The sequence below is a fragment of the Suncus etruscus genome, chromosome 16 (genome assembly GCF_024139225.1).
Source record: "Suncus etruscus isolate mSunEtr1 chromosome 16, mSunEtr1.pri.cur, whole genome shotgun sequence".
In the NCBI taxonomy this organism is placed as follows: Eukaryota; Metazoa; Chordata; class Mammalia; order Eulipotyphla; family Soricidae; genus Suncus; species Suncus etruscus.
In genome coordinates, this window is record NC_064863.1 from 78451866 (window position 1) to 78471516 (window position 19651).

The window sequence follows — 19651 nt, forward strand, 5'->3', positions numbered from 1 at the left end:
CTCTCTATTTGGCCACTATAGAAATCCAGCCTCAGTTCTCCTACAGACAAAGAAATGTCAGTACCAAAAGCCGCCAAAAGTTCCCTGCTGGCTAGTTTATTTGTGACTCGCATTTCTAGTATAAGTATAACCTGGTGCCAGCAGCTTGTTTTTCTGAGTCTAGCTCTATGATGGTAAACAATTATTTCCGTCCCCCTAAAATCTATTTTCAGGCTACTATGTATATCATAAATATCTCTGTCTCTCTCCTCCTGGTTTCTTGAAAAACCTGCCTGTTGCTAAACCAAAAACATCTCTAGCTCTGGTTTCACAGACCTCCAGCAGAGTTCTTTCTCACCTATATGATAATCATTTGATATGTAGATTTTAGGTCTGTTTCCCCATTGAACTGCTCTCCTGCTCTTTGTTCTCCCTAAGAACACCTTGCATAGCAGAGTTTGTGCTTATAAATGTCATCAGATGAAAGGTAAATTTGTCTCTCGTCCCTTGGATGAGGTTCCCATACAATGCATTTTGTGTGGTCTCATTTATTTCATTTTATATTTCATATTCGTGCACTTCGTGTTTTCCGCTTTCTCCCCATAAAGGTTCTCAAATACCATGAAGGTTCTGCTTAGCAATGCTAACATGTCTGCAGCATGATACTATAAGCAGTATATAGAACAACACGTCGGTAAACCACTCCATGACATTGAGACTACAGGCATATTCAAGGAGGAAACTGCACTTTCCAAACAAGTGGAAGCAGAGATAAACAGATAAGAATACATTAAGCTGAGAAGCTTTTGCACCTCAAAAGAAATAGTGCCCAGGATACAAGAGCCACCCACCGAGTGGGAGAAACTATTCACCAAACAACCATCAGATAAGGGGCTAATATCCAAAATATACAGGGCACTTACAGAACTTTAGAAGAAACAAAATCTAATTCCATCAAATAATGGGGAGAAAAAATGAACAGACACTTTGATAAAATGAAATAGAAATGGCCAAAAGGCATGAAAAAATGCTCCTCATCACTAATCACCAGGGAGATGCAAATCAAAACAACGATGAGATACCATCTCACACCACAGAGATTGCCATACATCACAGAGAATGAGAATAATCAGTGCTGGTGGGGATGTGGAGAGAAAGGAACTCTTATCCACTGCTGGGGGGAATGCTGGCTAGTCCAACCTCTATGGAAAGCAATATGGAGAATCCTCCAGAATCTGGAAATTGAGCTCCCATTTGACCCAGCTATTCCACTCCTAGGGATATACCCTAAGAACACAAGAATACAATACAAAAGCCCCTTCCTCACACCTATATTTATTGCAACACTATTCACAATAGCCAGGCTCTGGAAACAACCAAGATGCCCTTCAACAAATGTATGGCTAAAGAAACTTGGTACATATACACAATGGAATATTATGCAGCCATCAGGAGAGATGAAGTCACAAAATTTTCCTATACATGGATGTAAATGGAATCTATCATGCTGAGTGAAATAAGTCAGAGAGAGAGAGAGATGCAGAATAGTCTCACTCATAAATAAAAGTCATTTTTGCAACAATCCTTAGAGACAATGAGAGGAGGGCTGGAACTTCCAGCTCAAATTCATGAAGCTCACCACAAAGAGTGCTGAGTGCAGTTAGAGAAATAACTACATTGATAACTATCCTAACAATGTGAATGAATGAAGTAAGTAGATAGCCTGTCTCGAGTACATGTGTGGGTGGGGTGGGATGGAGGGAGATTTGGGACATTGGTGGTGGGAATGTTGCACTGGTGAAGGGAGGAGTTCTTTATATGACTGAAACCTAATCACAATCATATTTGTAATCAAGATGTTAGAATAAAGAAAAAAATTTTAAAAAATGAAAAGAAAAAAAAAATAAGACTATTAGCCTTCTGTTTAACATCCTGTAAGGGGACTCTAACCCAATGTCTAAAATGTCTCTGACTAGTGAAGAATAGAAAGCATTAGAATTAGTTAATCAGCTCTCCTTTCTGGGAGCCGGGAGTCTAGCAGTATGGGGTTCGGCAGGCCCCTGCCATGCCGGAGGCCTTCCTAACCAGGCCTAGTGGGGGTGCGGGACTTGGGTAACCCCAGCACCCCTCTATCGCCTTGCTCCAGATCTCCAGGGCTTCCCCAGGCCACATGCCTGGGCAAGCTGGTGAGTTGGGCCCCTTGGTGGAGCTTGAAGGTACCCTAGACTTTCCCCCATTATCCATTCAGCTCCTTAGGGAGGGTCTGGGTGGGGCTCTGTACTTCTGGCCTCCCAGCTTCTTGAAGTCACTGGTAATCTCTGCCCAGTCTATATTTTCAAAGTCGCGCAGGGGCGATAGCACAAGAAACATTAATAGTACTCACTATCATTGAATTATATTTTTATGTACGCAGAATGTCCATTTTGTACTCTGCCCTTTTGCATGCCCTTCATAAGATCATATTTCTCTTTAACTTCCTTAACTCCTATCATCATTACTCCTCATTTACCCTTTCTAACTTAAGTACTGTAGAGTCCTAAGTCACAGACCAAAGTGGTGCTCTGGAGCTAACACCCACCCAACTATTTTAAAAGGCATAAAAAGGACACTTATGTCTCTTCAACATTTTATGGATGTTTTCTTTGATGGCTATAAATTTTGCTGAATATTTTCTTATACAGTGACGATCCCCCCCTATGTTTTTTATCTTCTCTTTGTGAACTGCTCAATATGGAATTTGGTGTGAAAGAATCCCTCAGTTTAATGCTTATGTTTGAACCAAGTCATGGGTATTGTTAGAAATGTTCTTACGCCCCCATATATCTGATAGCACCACGTGGCTTTATTTCTTGTTTGCTTAGGCACACTAAAATGGGAAAATACTATACATACCAATAAGTTCTTATCTAATAGAAATGGGAACACACAAATCTTGTAGTGCAATGAGACCTTACACCCTGAACATTGACATAAAGACCTGGCACAGGCCTCAGAAGAATGTGCATTCTCCATTCACCCCTGATATAGAGAAGACATCTACAAAACATCCAAGGTTGTATATAACATCACCTAGAGGCATTCCTCTACCAGGGAAGACCCTACAGCTGCTCTGACATCAATCTACTCAAAAGAGACTTCCCTTAACAGTGAGAAGACTTAACAAGAACAATGACCTGCTTACTGGACAGGGCTTCCTGCATTGTCCTTTCATGGTGAGGTGAAACGAGAAGACACTCCACATCATGAATTCAATGTAGTATATGCAGATTCCAGAATCTTTAATACAGAAACATGATACCAACAACAGAGACTGTGTGAAAACGGACAATGTCGTGAATCAGACAATAACTTGCCTGAAGCCTAGAGTTGGTCTTATGCCAGGAAAATTCAGGGGTAGGATCTCTTTGTATTTAGGCCAAGGTTATTACTTTCCATGCCTCTCATATTTTGGTGGGCCTATGCAAACAACAATTGCCACTCTAACACCGTTTTACTGTGCTCCTTTGACTCTAATCCTTAAAATGCACCCACTTAAAATTTGAGGTTAACTTAAGCTAATATGCATGTACATGGAAATGTAAAAAATACTATGCCTCTAATGTTTAAGGAGTTACGTAAGTTTGATGGCTTTAGATTGCCTTGTGTGCTGTTAAGAAATACTATAATGTGCTACAATCTGGGAACTTGAGGGACAAAGTAATTACACATGGATTCTGTTTTATTTATCTTAACTTTCTTTGGCTGAAAGTTCAAAATTAAGATATCAGCAAGGGGACTTCTTCTGAGAATTATGTTATGGGTGATTGTCCTTCCACTGTAACTTTACCTTGTCCTCTTTCTTTGCATCTTTTGTTCTCATAATTCAAAATAAAAAAAATAAAAAAAGAATTAGTTAATCAGGCTATAAAAGGTAGCAGTTTAAGACAAATCAATTATTCAAAAATATGGTAAGTATTAATTTAAAAACAACCACTTATACCCCTACTGGGCATATTGGGCAATAAGGACCAATTAATGAATTTACCCACCCATTTTTCTACATAAAATTAATAACTCATATCCATATATGGTGGCTTTGGTAATTGGTAAGGGAAGATTTAGAAGCATTGATCTTACAGGTATTGATACAACTAAAATTATAATCTCTTCTAATAAAAAGCAGTTGGAACAATTGTTACAGATGAAGCATCAATTGAGGCATAGCCCTGCAAGGTTTTGTGGAGAGAGATATATCAGTTTTCCCTCACACCTCCTATTAACTTTTGTTAAAAAAACTGATATAGGGATTCCTGCTGCAGTGATTACTAACAATATGTTTCAATGTCTTAATTTTACCAGGTATAAAGTAACCCTTCAGCTTCTTTGTCCACAGTGGTTCTTGGAAACAAAGAATTTTACACCTTGGTGTTCAGTCATACTAGATATCATATACAGTGCTCATTAAGACAATGTCTCTATAAAATACTCCAATTTACCATTTTCCTTTTGTTTATATCTTTTATTAGGACCTAAAGCATATGATCATTCAGACCACTGAAATAGTCAAGAGTGCACCACAGACTTATGTTACAGGTCCCAACCACCGAATATATTTTTACAAATTACTACAGTACTACATTTTTCTCTCTCTCACTTTCACCTCTTTTCCCTACTTCTCTCCTTTCTCCTTCTTCTTTTTTTTATCAATTTAATCTATGTTAAATAAAGCCCACGCTGCTAGTTTCTTTTTAGAAAGGAACCTCTATACATAATATACTGCAGACGATACTACATAAGGTATAGCCACATCTATAATCGTCACTACCACATTGCTTAGTACTCTAGATGCAAAACTATGCTTATCTTAAAATGCTCCAGCCACCATATAACCTTGAAACATTTATTTAGCAAAGTTTACCCTCATCAGTGATGAAGAGCCTTGAAATTGGAAAACCTTTCAACTCTGACACACCAGCCCAATCTTTTTTTAACAGTTTTACCGTCTTTACCTATTTCTCTTTTTCTCTTCCCTCTTTTATTTTGTTTGCTCTTGCTTTATCTCCTAATATTTATCTTAGCTAATTATTTATGTTTTCTTGATTCAATTATTTCTTAAGAGCTCAGACCCATCTTATGAAGGGTAGGCCTCCAACAATAACTAAAGCATAGATCACTTATGTGGGCATAAATTTGTAGACAGTGGATTCCTCTCTGATTTCCAAACCTAAAATGTAAACAATCTATACCTAAAGTGTATATAGCTCCTCTTATATATATTTATCCCTCACCCCCCTTCAGAAATCCTTCTATTTTTTCATCCCTCAGTCCTGATCTGATATCCCTCCTTATTTAACCCTTTTACCCTCAACTATTAACTCATTAGGTACCAAGACTAAACTCCTGTTCCAATAAGCCACCCTCCAGCTCCCAAAGCGAAAGGACACCCTTTCAGTTCCATATCTCATGCCCCAGCAAGAAACTACAACCAACATTCCTGCTAACTTATGCTTTGTGACCCTTCTTCTCACCTTCCCCCAATGTGGACTGTTGCATGCTAACAGATTCAGCTCCAGAAGGACCCCCAACTTAAGAATACTACCTGATCCCTTACTGCGGCAAATCATTTATCAAACTCAACAAGACCACAGTGTGTACCTAAAATGTGCCCTGGATTTTACCCTCACAAGAATATCTCAAAAGACTTAATGGGGAAACCTATATTTCCTTTATATGTTTAATACCTCTATAATAATACCTCTTAGTCTGTTTACTACCAAATGTAAAGTAGCCTCTTACACTATTTTCTTTAGTTATGTTTTTAAAAATTATTTTTATGTATTTCTTCGATCATATATATATTCTTTAACTTCACCCATATTGGTTCTGATTGCTATGAAAACCAAGAAGATAAAGTCTTGCCTGGGATAAAAGATCAGGTCAAAACCAGGGCACAGAGATTGTGTAGCCTGTCATTCTCACCCTCAAATGCATCAGCAATATAATATGGCACCATTCCCCTTTGCAAAGGCATACAAAAAAGGGGGATTTTATGTATAGAAATAAGTTCTTATCTACTAGATATAAGAACCCATACATTTTATAATACAGGGGCTCCTCTTACCCTGCACATGTGTCATATAGGGCCCATTTAGACTCCATGTGATCAGACAGTGACTGTTCAATCCCGAACCATAGTTCCCAGACTAGAACCAACACAATTCTCTGCAACAACACCAGGAACAAATTTCCCCCTGTGAAATTCCTAATGCTGCTCTGGAACCAACTTGTGCTGATTTTTATATGCATCCTGACAATGAGGAATGGCAGCACTTGATCTAATAGCGGGTTGTACTATCATATCACTTAACTGTAAGATGAAATCAGAAGACACAACATGCTTTGATCTGTGCAAAAACCAAGACAGAAGACAGAAGACTGACTTTGATGACCATGACTGGGCAGAACTTATTGTGGGATCATAAGAAAGACCCTAGCCTAGACTTCGACCTAGAATTTGTACAATAACCAAGATCTCTAATTCCAGAGGTCTGACTTTGACAACTGTGACTGAGCAGAACTTCTGGAACTATAATGAAAGTCTCTAACCTAAGCTTCGTCCTAAGATCTGTGCAAAAACAAAGACCACTAATTACGAAAGACTAATTAAAACAACAGTGATGGAACAGAATTTCCAGAACTGTAATGAAAGACTACTATCCTAGGCTTCATCCTATGACTTGTATAAATACTTGTATAAATACCAAGAGGGCTAATTTTATCATCCATAATTGAGCAGAAAGTTTCCTGACACCATAAAAAGGCCTTGGGGTGTAAAAATGAGCTTGTATAGAGCCTGTAGTTGTTTTCATGACAGTAAACTTCACGGACAGAGAAACCCTTTATATCTTAGGCCAAGGAAATTCCCTTTCTAATTTTCCCAATACTTGCTGTGTCTTTGCAAAGAAGAAGACGAAGAAGAAGAAGGAAGAAGGAGGAGGAGGAGGAGGAGGAACCCTCCTCCATTTTTTTCTTCTTTTTCTTTTATCTTCATTCCTGTGGTTATTATTTGTTTGTTGGTTTTTGTTGCTGCCGTGCTTTTTATTGTAGTTGCTGTCTTTTTTTTTTTTTTTTTTTTGGTTTTTGGGTCACACCAGGCAGTGCTCAGGGGTTATTCCTGGCTCCAGGCTCAGAAATTGCTCCTGGCAGGCACGGGGGACCATATGGGACGCCGGGATTCGAACCGATGACCTCCTGCATGAAAGGCAAACGCTTTACCTCCATGCTATCTCTCCAGCCCCTTTTTTTGTCTTTTTTATTGTTAGTTTTTTGTTATGGTTTTCTTCTTTTTTCCATTTCATCTTTAAATTGATATTTATAACCTCTAGACGAACTCCTCCCAGATTATTTTTTCCTTTTTTTTTCTTGTTTTTTTCCATCAGAACCACATAACTTTCATCATCTTGTTCTGCCTCATAATTTGAGGAAAAATATGAATGGTACCAGGACCAAACAGTCATCTGAATATTGAGTGGAACTAAAAAATGATCAGACTTAAACACAAAACCCAAAGTTAATGACAACAGAATCAATACCCAACTACAACAAGCTATACAAGTGGGGACCTATTACACTTGCAGTCTGGGGGGGCAAATGAGGGTGATAGGGGATGAATGCTGATAACAGGGGTGGAGGGAGGACAATACTGGTGATGTGAATGCCCCTGATTCATTGTAACTATGTACCTTAAATATTACTATGAAAGATTTGTAATTCACTTTGGTTACAATAAGAATTATTTAAAAAAAACCTGAGCTTATTTTTTCTATTCAATTTAGTTATACTCCTTTAATTAATACTTTCAGTAAAGCTTTCAGCTATTGTGATAAAAAATACACTTAACAATTTTTGTACAAAAGGCTGAAATAATTGTGGTCAGAGAAGCTTTAAAATTGTGTTCACAAAGGTTCATTATATATTCTGATTCTGCATATAAATATAAACTTTCTGAGAAAAAACAGTGATATCCTCTGGGTTTTCTGTGTCTATATTATTTCTTCTACTACAGGAATTAATTCATAATAGACAGTAAAATTTTTATTGGAAATATTATAGGTCATTCTGATCTTCCAGGGCTTCTTGTTGAAGGCAACAAACTAGCTGATTCCTATACCAAGAAATTGGATTTGAATCTGGTTAAAATTGTCAAAAATAATTCCCATCAATGTTTCAGCCCTTACGAAAATGTTTGGCATTACTAGAGTTTAAGCCAGGAGAACAGTAAAAGGTTGTTAAAACTGTCCTACCACCCACCCATCTTTATTGAAGGGTGCAGATCTTAGAGGTTTAAAACCCAATGCTTTATGGCCAATGGATGTTACTCATATTTCTAGCTTTGAACACTTGTCCTATGTGCATGTCACTGTGTACCCTTATTCTCATCTTATCCTGGCCATTTCTAGAACAGGAGAAGCAGTAAAATATGTCATACAGTATCATATCTTGCTTTTCTATATTGGGCAGCTAAAGAATATAAAAATAGATAATAGCCATGCTTATACTTGTAAGAATTTTGTACAATTTTTTTTACAATTTTGTACAATTTTTGTACAATTTTGCAAAACTATGGGCATTTATAATTCTACTGGAATTCTCTGTAATTTTCAGATCCAGGTTTTTGTGGAGAGAGCACATCAAACTTTAAAAATTAAATTGCGGGGGCCGGAGAGATAGCATGGAGGCAAGGCATTTGCTTTTCATGCAGAAGGTCATTGGTTCGAATCCCAGCATCCCATATGGTTCCCCGAGCCTGCCAAGAGCGATTTCTGAGTGTAAAGCCAGGAGTAACTACTGAGCCCTGTTAGGTGTGACCCAAAAACCAAAAAAAAAAATTTTATTTGCATGATTAAGTGCCCCACGTTGGCTGCCATCTGTCACAGGCCAGCTGAGTTGGGTAGCACTGAGAGAGGCATCAGTGTTATTTGATAGGATAATGGGAGAGAGGAGTTGGAGAAAAGTGGGCTCAGTTCCAACAACTCTGGAGTGTATCTGGTTTCTGAGACATTTCAAGAAACACAACTGCACACATACGAACATCTCATCTCTGTTCCTCATCTCATTCCAAATAAACAACCAAAGGTGAAAGCATTGAAAAATTGAGATTCTTTGTATTGCTTTAGTGAACCAAGCAAGTGGTATTATAGGGAAATTCAGTATTTTCTGCTCCTGATACTCTTCTGTCTAATCTTTCCTGTCAACATGTCAACAGCTTGTCTTCATGAAAACATGACTTTTGAGATGTGGTTATGCTGACATGGTCTTCAATAATTTGCCAAGTGTAGGTTTGTCTTATTAGACAAGCTACTTGGCAAAAAAAAATTCTGTGAGCACATAATCTGCCCATGCTGAAAAGCAAATAAAATGGCTGTCTCTGCATTAAAAAGAGAATATAAGGAGACTTTGACATAGATTACTTTTAGAAGCATCTGGTTCCATTTACTTTTTTATCTTTAAATGCAAAAATCTATATTACTATGACTTCTAATGGCATGAATAAAATATAAGCACTTGATCCAAGTTAATTTATAATAAAATATAAGTATATATGCATTATTGGCTATGTGTATCTTTAGAATAAAAATATTTGTTTATTTTTTATGACATGCATATGTTGATTCAAACTACACAATCTTACCAAGCGGTCAACAGTAGTCTGTGGTGTTTTTCGTTTATACATTTTCTTATTATGATTTTGCATCAATTTTTGGTATTTCCTTGCACAAACTTTGATTTAATCCTACATTATGATTAAAGTTCTAAAGAAAAACTAGCCTATATTGGATACTAAAATATTAGTGCTGTATTAATACTTTCCAGAAAATATGATATGAAGAATGTTTCCAGAGAGGTTTAGCCATGAAATTAGAATGACTACTCTTCAGGAATTATAAAGTGGTTCTAATTGTATGTAGGATTTTAATAAGCTGAATTTTTAACTGGAATAAAATATTTTAGAGTAACAAGATATGTTTTTTGGTTTTTTTTTTCGTTTTTTTTTTTTTGGTTTTTGGGCCACACCTGGTAATGCTCAGTGGTTACTCCTGGCTATGCGCTCAGAAGTCACTCCTGGCTTGGGGGACCATATGGGACACCGGGGGATCGAACCGCGGTCCATCCAAGGCTAGCGCAGGCAAGGCAGGCACTTTACCTCTAGCGCCACCACCCGGCCCTGACAAGATATGTTTAATAAGAGTGGTTAGAGAGGGCAGCCTTGTCTTGTACCATATCTTAGATGAAAGGCTTTTAGTTTATCTTCATGAGGATATTTGTCATTGGCTTGTGGTAGATGGCCTTGACTATTTTGAGAAAAGATTCTTCCATTCCCATCTTGAGAGTATTTTTTTTTTATCAAGAATGGGTTTGGACATTATCAAATGTCTTCTCTGCATCTATTGATATGATTATGTGGTTTTCTTTTTCTTTTTGTTTTTGTGGTGTATTAGGTTGATTGATTTACAAGTTTTAATCCATCCTTGCCTTCCTGGAATGAATTCTACTTGGTTGTAGTGTATGACCTTCTTGATGAGGCATTGGATTCTATTTTCCAGAATTTTGTTGAGAATCTTTGCATCTGTGTTTATTAGGGATATTGGTGTGTAATTTTTTTGCAGCATCTCTGTCTGATTTTGGTATCAAGGTGACTTTAGCTTCATAAAAACTATTTGAGAGTACTTATGATTCTTCAATTTCATGAAAGAGCCTGAAGAGGATTGGTAGAAGTTCTTCCTGAAAGGTTTGAAAAAATTAATTGATGAATCCATTTGGCCTGGGCTTTTGTTTTTAGGGATACTCTTGATGACCATTTTAATTTACTCTGTAGTAATGGATCTGTTCGGATCATCCTGGTTGCCATGGCAGTTAGGCAAGAAAAAGATATCAAGGGCATCCAGATAGGAAAGGAAGAAGTCAAGCTCTCACTGTAGATGACATGATACTATATTTGAAAATCCTAAGGACTCTACCAAAAAGCTTCTAGAAACAATAGATTCATATAGCAAAGTGGTAGGATACAAAATTAACACAAACTTTGATTTGTGTTAATGGCCTTCTTATACACCAATAAAGATAGAGAAGAACTGGACATTTAAAAAACAATCCCATTAACATTAGTGCTCCCCAATATCAAATATCTTGGAGCCAACTTAACTAAAGATGTGAAGTACTTATACAAAGAAAACTATAAAACCCTGCTTCAAGAAATAAAAGAGGACACACACATACCCTGCTCATGGATTGGCAGGATTAACATAATTAAAATGGCAATACTCCCCAAGGCTGTACAGATTTAATGCAATCCCTCTAAAGATACCCATTACATTCTTTAAAGAACTGGATCAAACTCCTGAAATTCATCTGGAACAATAAACACCCATGAATAGCTAGAGCAATCCTTGGGAAAAGGAATATGGGAGGCATCACTTTCCCCAACATTAAACTGTATTACAAATGTATAATCATTAAAACAGCATGATATTGGAAGACAGACCCTCAGATCAATGAATGGAATAAACTACTAGAGTATTCAGAGAATGCTCCCCAGATATACAATCAATTAATCTTTAATAAAAGGGCAAGAAATGCAAAATGGAGCAAAGAAAGCCTCTTTAACAAGTGGTGTTGGGACAACTGGTCAGCCACTTGCAAAAGAACTAATTCAAATCTCCATCTAACACCCTGCCCAAAGGTCAAATACAAATGGATTAAAGACCTAGATATCAGACCTGAAATCATAAAGTATATAGAACAACATGTAGGTAGAGTAACAAGATAAAGATAACTGCCTCAGTAGAATTTTACATCTAATTTTCTGAAGTCAACTTTAGCATTATTTTAGTATTACTATTAATAAATAGGAAAAATAGATATGGCTCAATAAAAATATCAAAAAATAATGAATTTATAGATAATAGACTGCAGATAAATATGACAAGATAAGGTTTTACACTCACTATGTCATCACAAAATAAAAGATTTATAGCATTAATGTGAAAGAAAATATGCATAAATCAGCACTCTTGGGTCCAGGAAAATTGTAGGAATTATAGATGAGCTAAATGAAATCACTTTGACTGTAAAGTTGCCCAATTATTACATTAAGATCCAACAGACCATAACTAAAAGTTATGGACTTTGTAACCACAAGCGAAAGAATAAATAATTAGATACCTTACCCAAAAACCCACCAAAACAGTTTTAGGATAAAGACTTAATAAGCCACTTTTTATAGCTTTGACATACAGATTGTATCTGACCTTAAAGATAATTATTTCCTAAAATGTACAAAATTCACTCCCCTCCCTACCTAAGAATGATAGATTGCTAGATAACCACTCCTTTTTTTCTTTTATTTAAACACTGAGATTAGAAAGTTGTTCATGATTGAATTTTAGTCTTACAATGTACACCACCTTTTATGCATGCATGTTTTCCACCACCAATGTCCCTGCATTATTGTAATGAATGTGTGCTGTACCTGTCACTTTATATCTGTCTAGCACCAAATTATTGTCCTGAGTGATCAGTTCCAACTATCAATGTCACACTGGTCCCTTCTCTGCCCTAACTGCACTACTTCACTATTTGTGGCAAGATTGACTGGTACTCCTGGGCTTTCTCTATATTGTCTCTGGATATTATTGACACACTATATTTTTTATTCTACCCCATAAATGAGTGAGAATATTGCATATCCTCCCAGCACTTGGGACTGAGTCCCTCTGACTCATTTCACTCAGCATAATAACCTGCTTTTCCATCCATGGAAAGGCAAATTTTTATGACTTTATTTTTTCTAATACTTGCATGGTATTCCATTGTGTAGATGTACCATAGTTTATTTATCCACTCATCTGTGGTTGCTCAACTGGGTTTGTTTCCAGATTCTGGCTATTGCAAATAGTGTTGAGGATATTTTCACTTGTGTTCATCAAGGATAGTAGTCTGAAACTCTCTTTTTTTGTGTGTCTCTGCTTGCTTTTGGTATCAGTGTAATGTTAGCTTCATAAAAACTATTTGGAAATGTCTCTAGTTTTTTCAATTTCCTGAAAGAGCTGAAAAACTTGACAGAAAGCCATCTTTAAATGTTTTAAAGAATGAACCTGCAAATCTATTGGGACCACCCTTTAGTTTTTGAGAAGTGTTTTGATCACCATTTTCAATTCCTCAACTCTGGTCAGTCAGGTATTCCAGATCATCTTTGTTAAACCTTTGGGAGGTGTAGGAGTTCGAAAATACTTCCAATTTTCTCTTTTTTTTAGTGGCATAAAGATTCTCAAAGTAATTTTTGGTTACTCTTTAAATGTTTGTACAATCTGTAGTAGCACCCCCTTTTTATTTCTATTTCTATTTTTGTTTATGTTCTTTCTCTCCCTTTATTATTGGTTCTTGCTTGCTAATGACTTATTAATCTTGTTAATTTGTTAAAGAATCAAATTTTGCTTTTATTCAGTTTTTTTGGGTTTCAAGTTCATTACTTTCTGCTCTAAATTTTATTTTTTCTTCCATCTATGTACTTTTTGTTCCTTTTGTATGTGTATACATACATCCTCTTCCATTTCTTCCTTCAAATGAGTTATCCTTGTTAAATTTGAGCCTGTTCATTTATCAAAAGGTGACAGAGTAGTTTTGAAGTCTCCTTTAACTATGTGTTGCTATTGATATCTTTCTTCAGGTCTATTAGCTGTGGTTTTATGTGTTTTGTTGGACCCTTATTAGCTGCATATATGCATATGAGTGTAATTTCTTCCTAATGTTTATATCCCTTGATTATTAAGAAATGACCCTCTGTCTCTAATAACCTTTTTTTTTTTTTTTTTTTTTTGTGGTTTTTGGGTCACACCCGGCAGTGCTCAGGGGTTACTCCTGGCTCCATGCTCAGAAATTGCTCCTGGCAGGCACGGGGGACCATATGGGACGCTGGGATTCGAACCGATGACCTCTTGCATGAAAGGCAAACACCTTACCTCCATGCTATCTCTCCAGCCCCTCTAATAACCTTCTTAAGGCTAATATCTATGCCTTTTGATATTACTATGGCGACTCCAACCTTTTAAAGAAAGTTTTGTGGTTGAAGTGTTGCCCTTAACCTTAGACTTTGAGTCTGTGTTTGTTCTGAATATTCAAATGTGTTTCTTACAGGCAGCCAAACATTGGGCTAAATCAGTGGTCCTCAAACTTTTTAAATAGGGGGCCAGTTCACTGTTCCTCAGACTGTTGGAGGGCAGAACTATAATTAAAACAAAAATTATGAACAAATTCCTATGCAGACTGCATATATCTTATTTTGAAGTGAAAAACAAAATGATAACAAATACAATATGTGGAACATGGCCCATAGTTTGAGGACCACTGGGTTAAATTTTCGGCTCTATTTTTATGTTCTGTGTCTCTTAACTGGTACATTAAGATCATTGACATAGAGAGAGATTATTGTCATGAGATTTTTCTGCCATTTTTGTAGAATTGGTGTATTTATGAGGCCTATTGACCTTAAATTAGATCCTTCAGATCTTCTTTCAAGGTTGGCTTTAGTCTATAGTTCAGAACTGTTGTTTATCCTTGAACAGTGTATACTTTTTACAAACCTGAGTGGAAGTCAGGCTTGGTGAAGTATTCTTGGTGAGGTGTTCATTTTTTTGAGTTTTTCTCTATATAACACCACTATCTAGAGGGTTGATTGTGATAAATCTGCTATAAATCTTATAACTCCTCTTTTGTATGTAATTTCATTTTTTGATCTTGCTGCTTTTAGTGTTCTATCCCTATCTGTGACTACCATCATTGTAAATAGGATGTGCCTAAAGTTACTTTATTTTGGGTCTCTTTTAGCTCTTTCTTTTGGGACATCTATAATATGGCACATACAGCATTCAATACAGGGTACATCTTAGCAATGATGTTTTTGATTGTTGTTTTTCTTTGGGGTTTTCTTTCTGCCTCTCTGAAACACCAATGATTCTTTTGTTATTCCTGTTGAATTTATCCCAATGGTCTAGTGCTATCTGTTCTCTTATTTTGAGGATGGTTTCTATCTTCTGGTCATTTTTTAAAGGCTCTTTCCCAATTTCTTCTGCTGTATCCAGTTCATCTTCCAGCACACTGATGCTGTCCTCAGCAGCTATTACTCTGCTGGAGAAACTTTCCAGTGTGTTTTTAATTTCACCTATAAGTTTTTCAGACCTGTTATTTCAGTTTGTAGTTTTTTCATTTTTTTCCTAAATATTCTAAGAGAAGTAATTGGTTAAGTAAATGCTAATATTCAGTAAATAATATTTATTTTACAGTGAAAATTATACAAAAAACAATGTGAGAAAATATTTAAAATATAACATTTGATGAAAAAGTCATTTATAAGTGGTTATTATAAAGTTGTTTTACATAAATTGAACAAAACATTCTAAGAACATGTACATCAAAATGCTAATAGATCTCAGAAAATTAATTTATATTTTCTCTAAAATTTGTGACCTACAATTTTTAATCTGTCTTCATAAAATACATCTAATTTTAATTATATGAGTTATTAAATTATAATAGAGTTATTAAACATTTCAAATAGAGAAACCAGCTAGAGTGTGATAGGATCAATGTTATTCATAGTTTGACATACTCTTAATAGTTCTAGAAGTTATCCTTTTGAATTAAAATGTTAAATGTATGATACTATGAATTAAGATACTGGAGTGGCAAAGTATTGGTCCTTTCAATTAGGTATGAAAAAAACTTTTATGTAGCTACAAGTTTCTTTTATTAATTAGAAATAGACTGTAATTATAATCAGCACATATAACAACCAACCTTGGGAATAAAATATTGGATTGAGATATAAAGTAGGAATGATATTTAATTAGAATTAATGGTCATTAGTATTTTGGATGTTGGAATTATATTTTGGCTATATCAATTACATTAAATTAATTTAACTCTTTATATTTTGTTTATTGTAACAACTAGGATATTTTATTTTTAAAATAATATATTTACTTAAGAACCATGATTACAAACATGTTTGTAATTGAGTTTCAGTCATAAAATGAACACCTTTCTTCACCAGTGCAACATGCCCATCAGGAATGTTCCTTATCTCCTACCTCCCTCACCTCCTGCTTGTATTCAAGACAGACATTCTACTTCTTTCTCATAAGCATCGTCATGATAGTTGTTAGTGTAGTTATTTCTTTAACTGCACTCACCACTTTTTGTGCTAAGTTTCATGTCGTGATCTGGTCCTTCCAGCCCACATGTCTATTGTCTCTGGGTATTATTACAATAATGTCTTTTATTTTTCTTAAATCCCATAGATGAGTAAGACTATTCTTTGTCTATCTATCTCCCTCTGAATTATTTCACTCAGAATAACAGTTTCTTTTGACATTCATCGGTTGAAGGTCAACTGGATTGTTTCCAGATTCTGGCCATTGTAAACAGCACTGCAATGAACATAGGCACGCAGAGGGCATTTTTGTACTGTGTTTTTGTGTTCTTATGGTATATCCCTAGGAGTGGTATAGCTGGATCATATGGGAGCTCAATTTCCAGTTTTTTTTTTTTTTTAGGAATCTCCATACTGTTTTCCATAAAGGCTGGACTAGATGGCATTCCCACCAGCAGTGAATGAGAATTCCTTTCTCTCCACATCCCTTCCAGCACTGATTGCTCTTATAATTTGTAATATGTGCCCATCTCTGTAGCATAAGATGGAACCATATTGTTGTTTTGATTTGTTTTTCCCTAATGATTAGTAATATGGAACATTTTTCATGTCTCTTTTTGCCATTTGTATTTCTTCTTTGAAGAAGTGTCTGTTTATTATTTCTCCCACTTTTAGGGGGTTAGATTTTTTTCTTGTTAATTTCTGTCAGTAGTTTTATATCTTAGATATTAGCCCTTTATCTACTGGGAATTGGGTGAATAGTTTCTCCCATTCAGTTTGTGGCCTTTGCATCCTTGTCATTATTTTGTTTGAAGTGGAGAAGCTTCTAAGTTTAAGGTAGTCCCATTTCTTTATCTTTGATTCTACTGCTTGAAAGATGGCTTTAGCTTCAATCATGGAGTGTTCTGCCTAAATTTTCCTTTATTCAAGTTATCATATTTTCAGGTTTGATATCAGGGTCTTCAATCCATTTTTTAAAGTTGCTTTATTTAATATATTTATTTATTTTTGGGTTTTGGACCACATATGACTGTGCTCAGGGGTTAGTCCTGGCTCTGTGCTCAGAAATAGCTCCTGGCAGGCTTCAGGGTGCCATATGGAATTCTAGGAATGAAACTCAGGTCTGTCCCGGTGGGCCATGTGCAAGGCAAATTCCTTACTGCTGTATTATCACTCTGGCCCTTTAATGTATTTTTATTTGACTATTGTGCATGATTTTAAGAAGTTTGTGTTTATTTATTTATTTTTTGCATGTATATGACCAGTTTCACAGAACCCTTTGCTGAAGAAGTATTCCTTGATCCACTTTGTATTTCTTGCTCCTTTATCAAAAATTAAGTGTTAGTAAACCTGTGGGTCCATCTCTAGATATTCAAGTCCCCTGAGTAGAGACAACTCCTTAAGGCAATATTCATGTTTAACCTCATGTAGATGTTCCCTACCTTTCCTACCTTATTACCAAGTTTAGCACTCACTTTGCTCCAGCCACACTGACTACCTAGAAGCTTGCAAAACATCGTAGGCATTGACCTACCTCAGGATCTTACATATATACTCTGGGACACTCATATTATTCAGCTCCTTGGAGAAAATGCCACCCTAATGTCATTTTACCAGTACCAGTATTTTTTACTCCTGAATATCTAGTACATCCTTTCCTCTGTACCCTCATCCTCTAATGCACATACTTCCATCCATCCTTTCAAGAGCTGCTTCTGCTAAGTAAAAATAATGCTGTGCTGGGCAGAAGAGGAGTATAGGACATAGGCAATTTTTGTTGCACATGTCTGAAATAGGTTAAAAATCACAGCACCCATTAGTAGGTTGCCTGAGCTCCACCAGGACTGGGCCCTTAATCAGATTCAGGAATAATTCTCAAGCATCCCAATGTGTGGCCCCAAAACAAATTAAAAAATGCCAGAATATGTGAATGAAAATCAAACTTTAATATTTCAAAGTTTCAAGATTAAGACAGTTTAAAAGAATTTAACAGAATTTTTTATTATTAACTTCCTTCTTACCCCCAATACAGACTTCAGTTTTAATTCAGTTTGGCAAGTGGGATATTGTCAAGAGGAGAAATGTATATATTTGAGTCAATATGTAAAAAGAGATAAAGCATTTATCTTTTGAGGGGCACCTGGTAATTTTAACATCCTTGCTGAATAAGAATAAAAATTTATTTAGATTTTGAGATCTGTACTGATCTCAGCACCCTAGGTCTGAGAAAATACAAATCAAGAGACAAAATTCATTGTAAGGTACATTGTTAGAGAGATACTGCTAAGCTCTAAATTGTTAACCATTAGCTATATCACATTAGTAGTCTCAGTAGGGGGGTCAAAATGCTAGATGAGTTGGGCAAATAAAAAAGGGTTTTCTAGTCTAAACCCTTGTTTTTAATCTTCTTTATAAAATTTCTGTTTTATAGAGGAATAAATTTTATTCTGATCAAATTTTATTCTTTACTTTTTAGCATTCCCTGCTGGTTTTATTTTCCATTATAGCACTTTTATATTCTAAAATTCTTTGACTTTTCATACCTTGTTTTATTTTTTAGGGCATTTTACTTGTCCCCAGGAAGTCTATCAGGGATTTTGAGCAGTGCAGAGCACTCCCTCTAGGAGTATAGGGAGGTCTTTAAGACAGATTACAACAGCACAGCATTTGGAATTTTCTTATAGGTATTGGGAAGACACATTAGGCTCCAGGCCTAAAGTCAACTCTGCTGGGACAGGGTGATCCTATAAAATGTGATATATTGACATATTGACAAAAAAAAAAAAAAAAAAAAACCTCAAAGCAAGCAAGCAAGCAAGCAAACAAACAAAAAAACAAGATCTCTGGGTTACATACTGTGCAGTCTTCAGGACAAATTTCTTCTGCATTGGTCTATTGGTGAGTCCAGAGAAAATTTTTTTTTAATTTATTTTGGGCCATACCTGGCAGTGCTCAGGGGTTAATCCTGGCTCTATGTTCAGAAGTCATTTCTCCTGGCATGCATAGGAACCAGAGGATATATATGGGATGGGACCTGGTTTGGCTTGCAAGGCAAATGCCCCACCACCAGCTGTGCTCTTTTTTTTTCCCTCTGGACCACACTTGCTCAGAACATACTTCTGGCTCTGAACTCAGGGATTTTCCTGAAGTAGTGAAAGAGGAAGATCAAACTAGGGTCTGGGTGATGGTGAAGCAATCCATTCCCAGGCACAGTTTCTGCAGGAAGTAACCATGATCTTATCTGAATAGCACAAAGGCTGAGGGGTTCTCTACACTGTTGGCTACAGGAGGTGTAGAGTGAGGATACAGCTAGCAATCGGAAACTTGAACCCAAAGAAATACATTGCATCACCTTCAGCTTCTTATTAGATAATCTCATGACTGTGGGATCTCTATTAGAAATCTCTATATACTGCCTAAATATTGTCATTGGGGTGTGTACCTAGCAGTTATCAGCACAGATAAAATATCTGCAAAATGACTCTT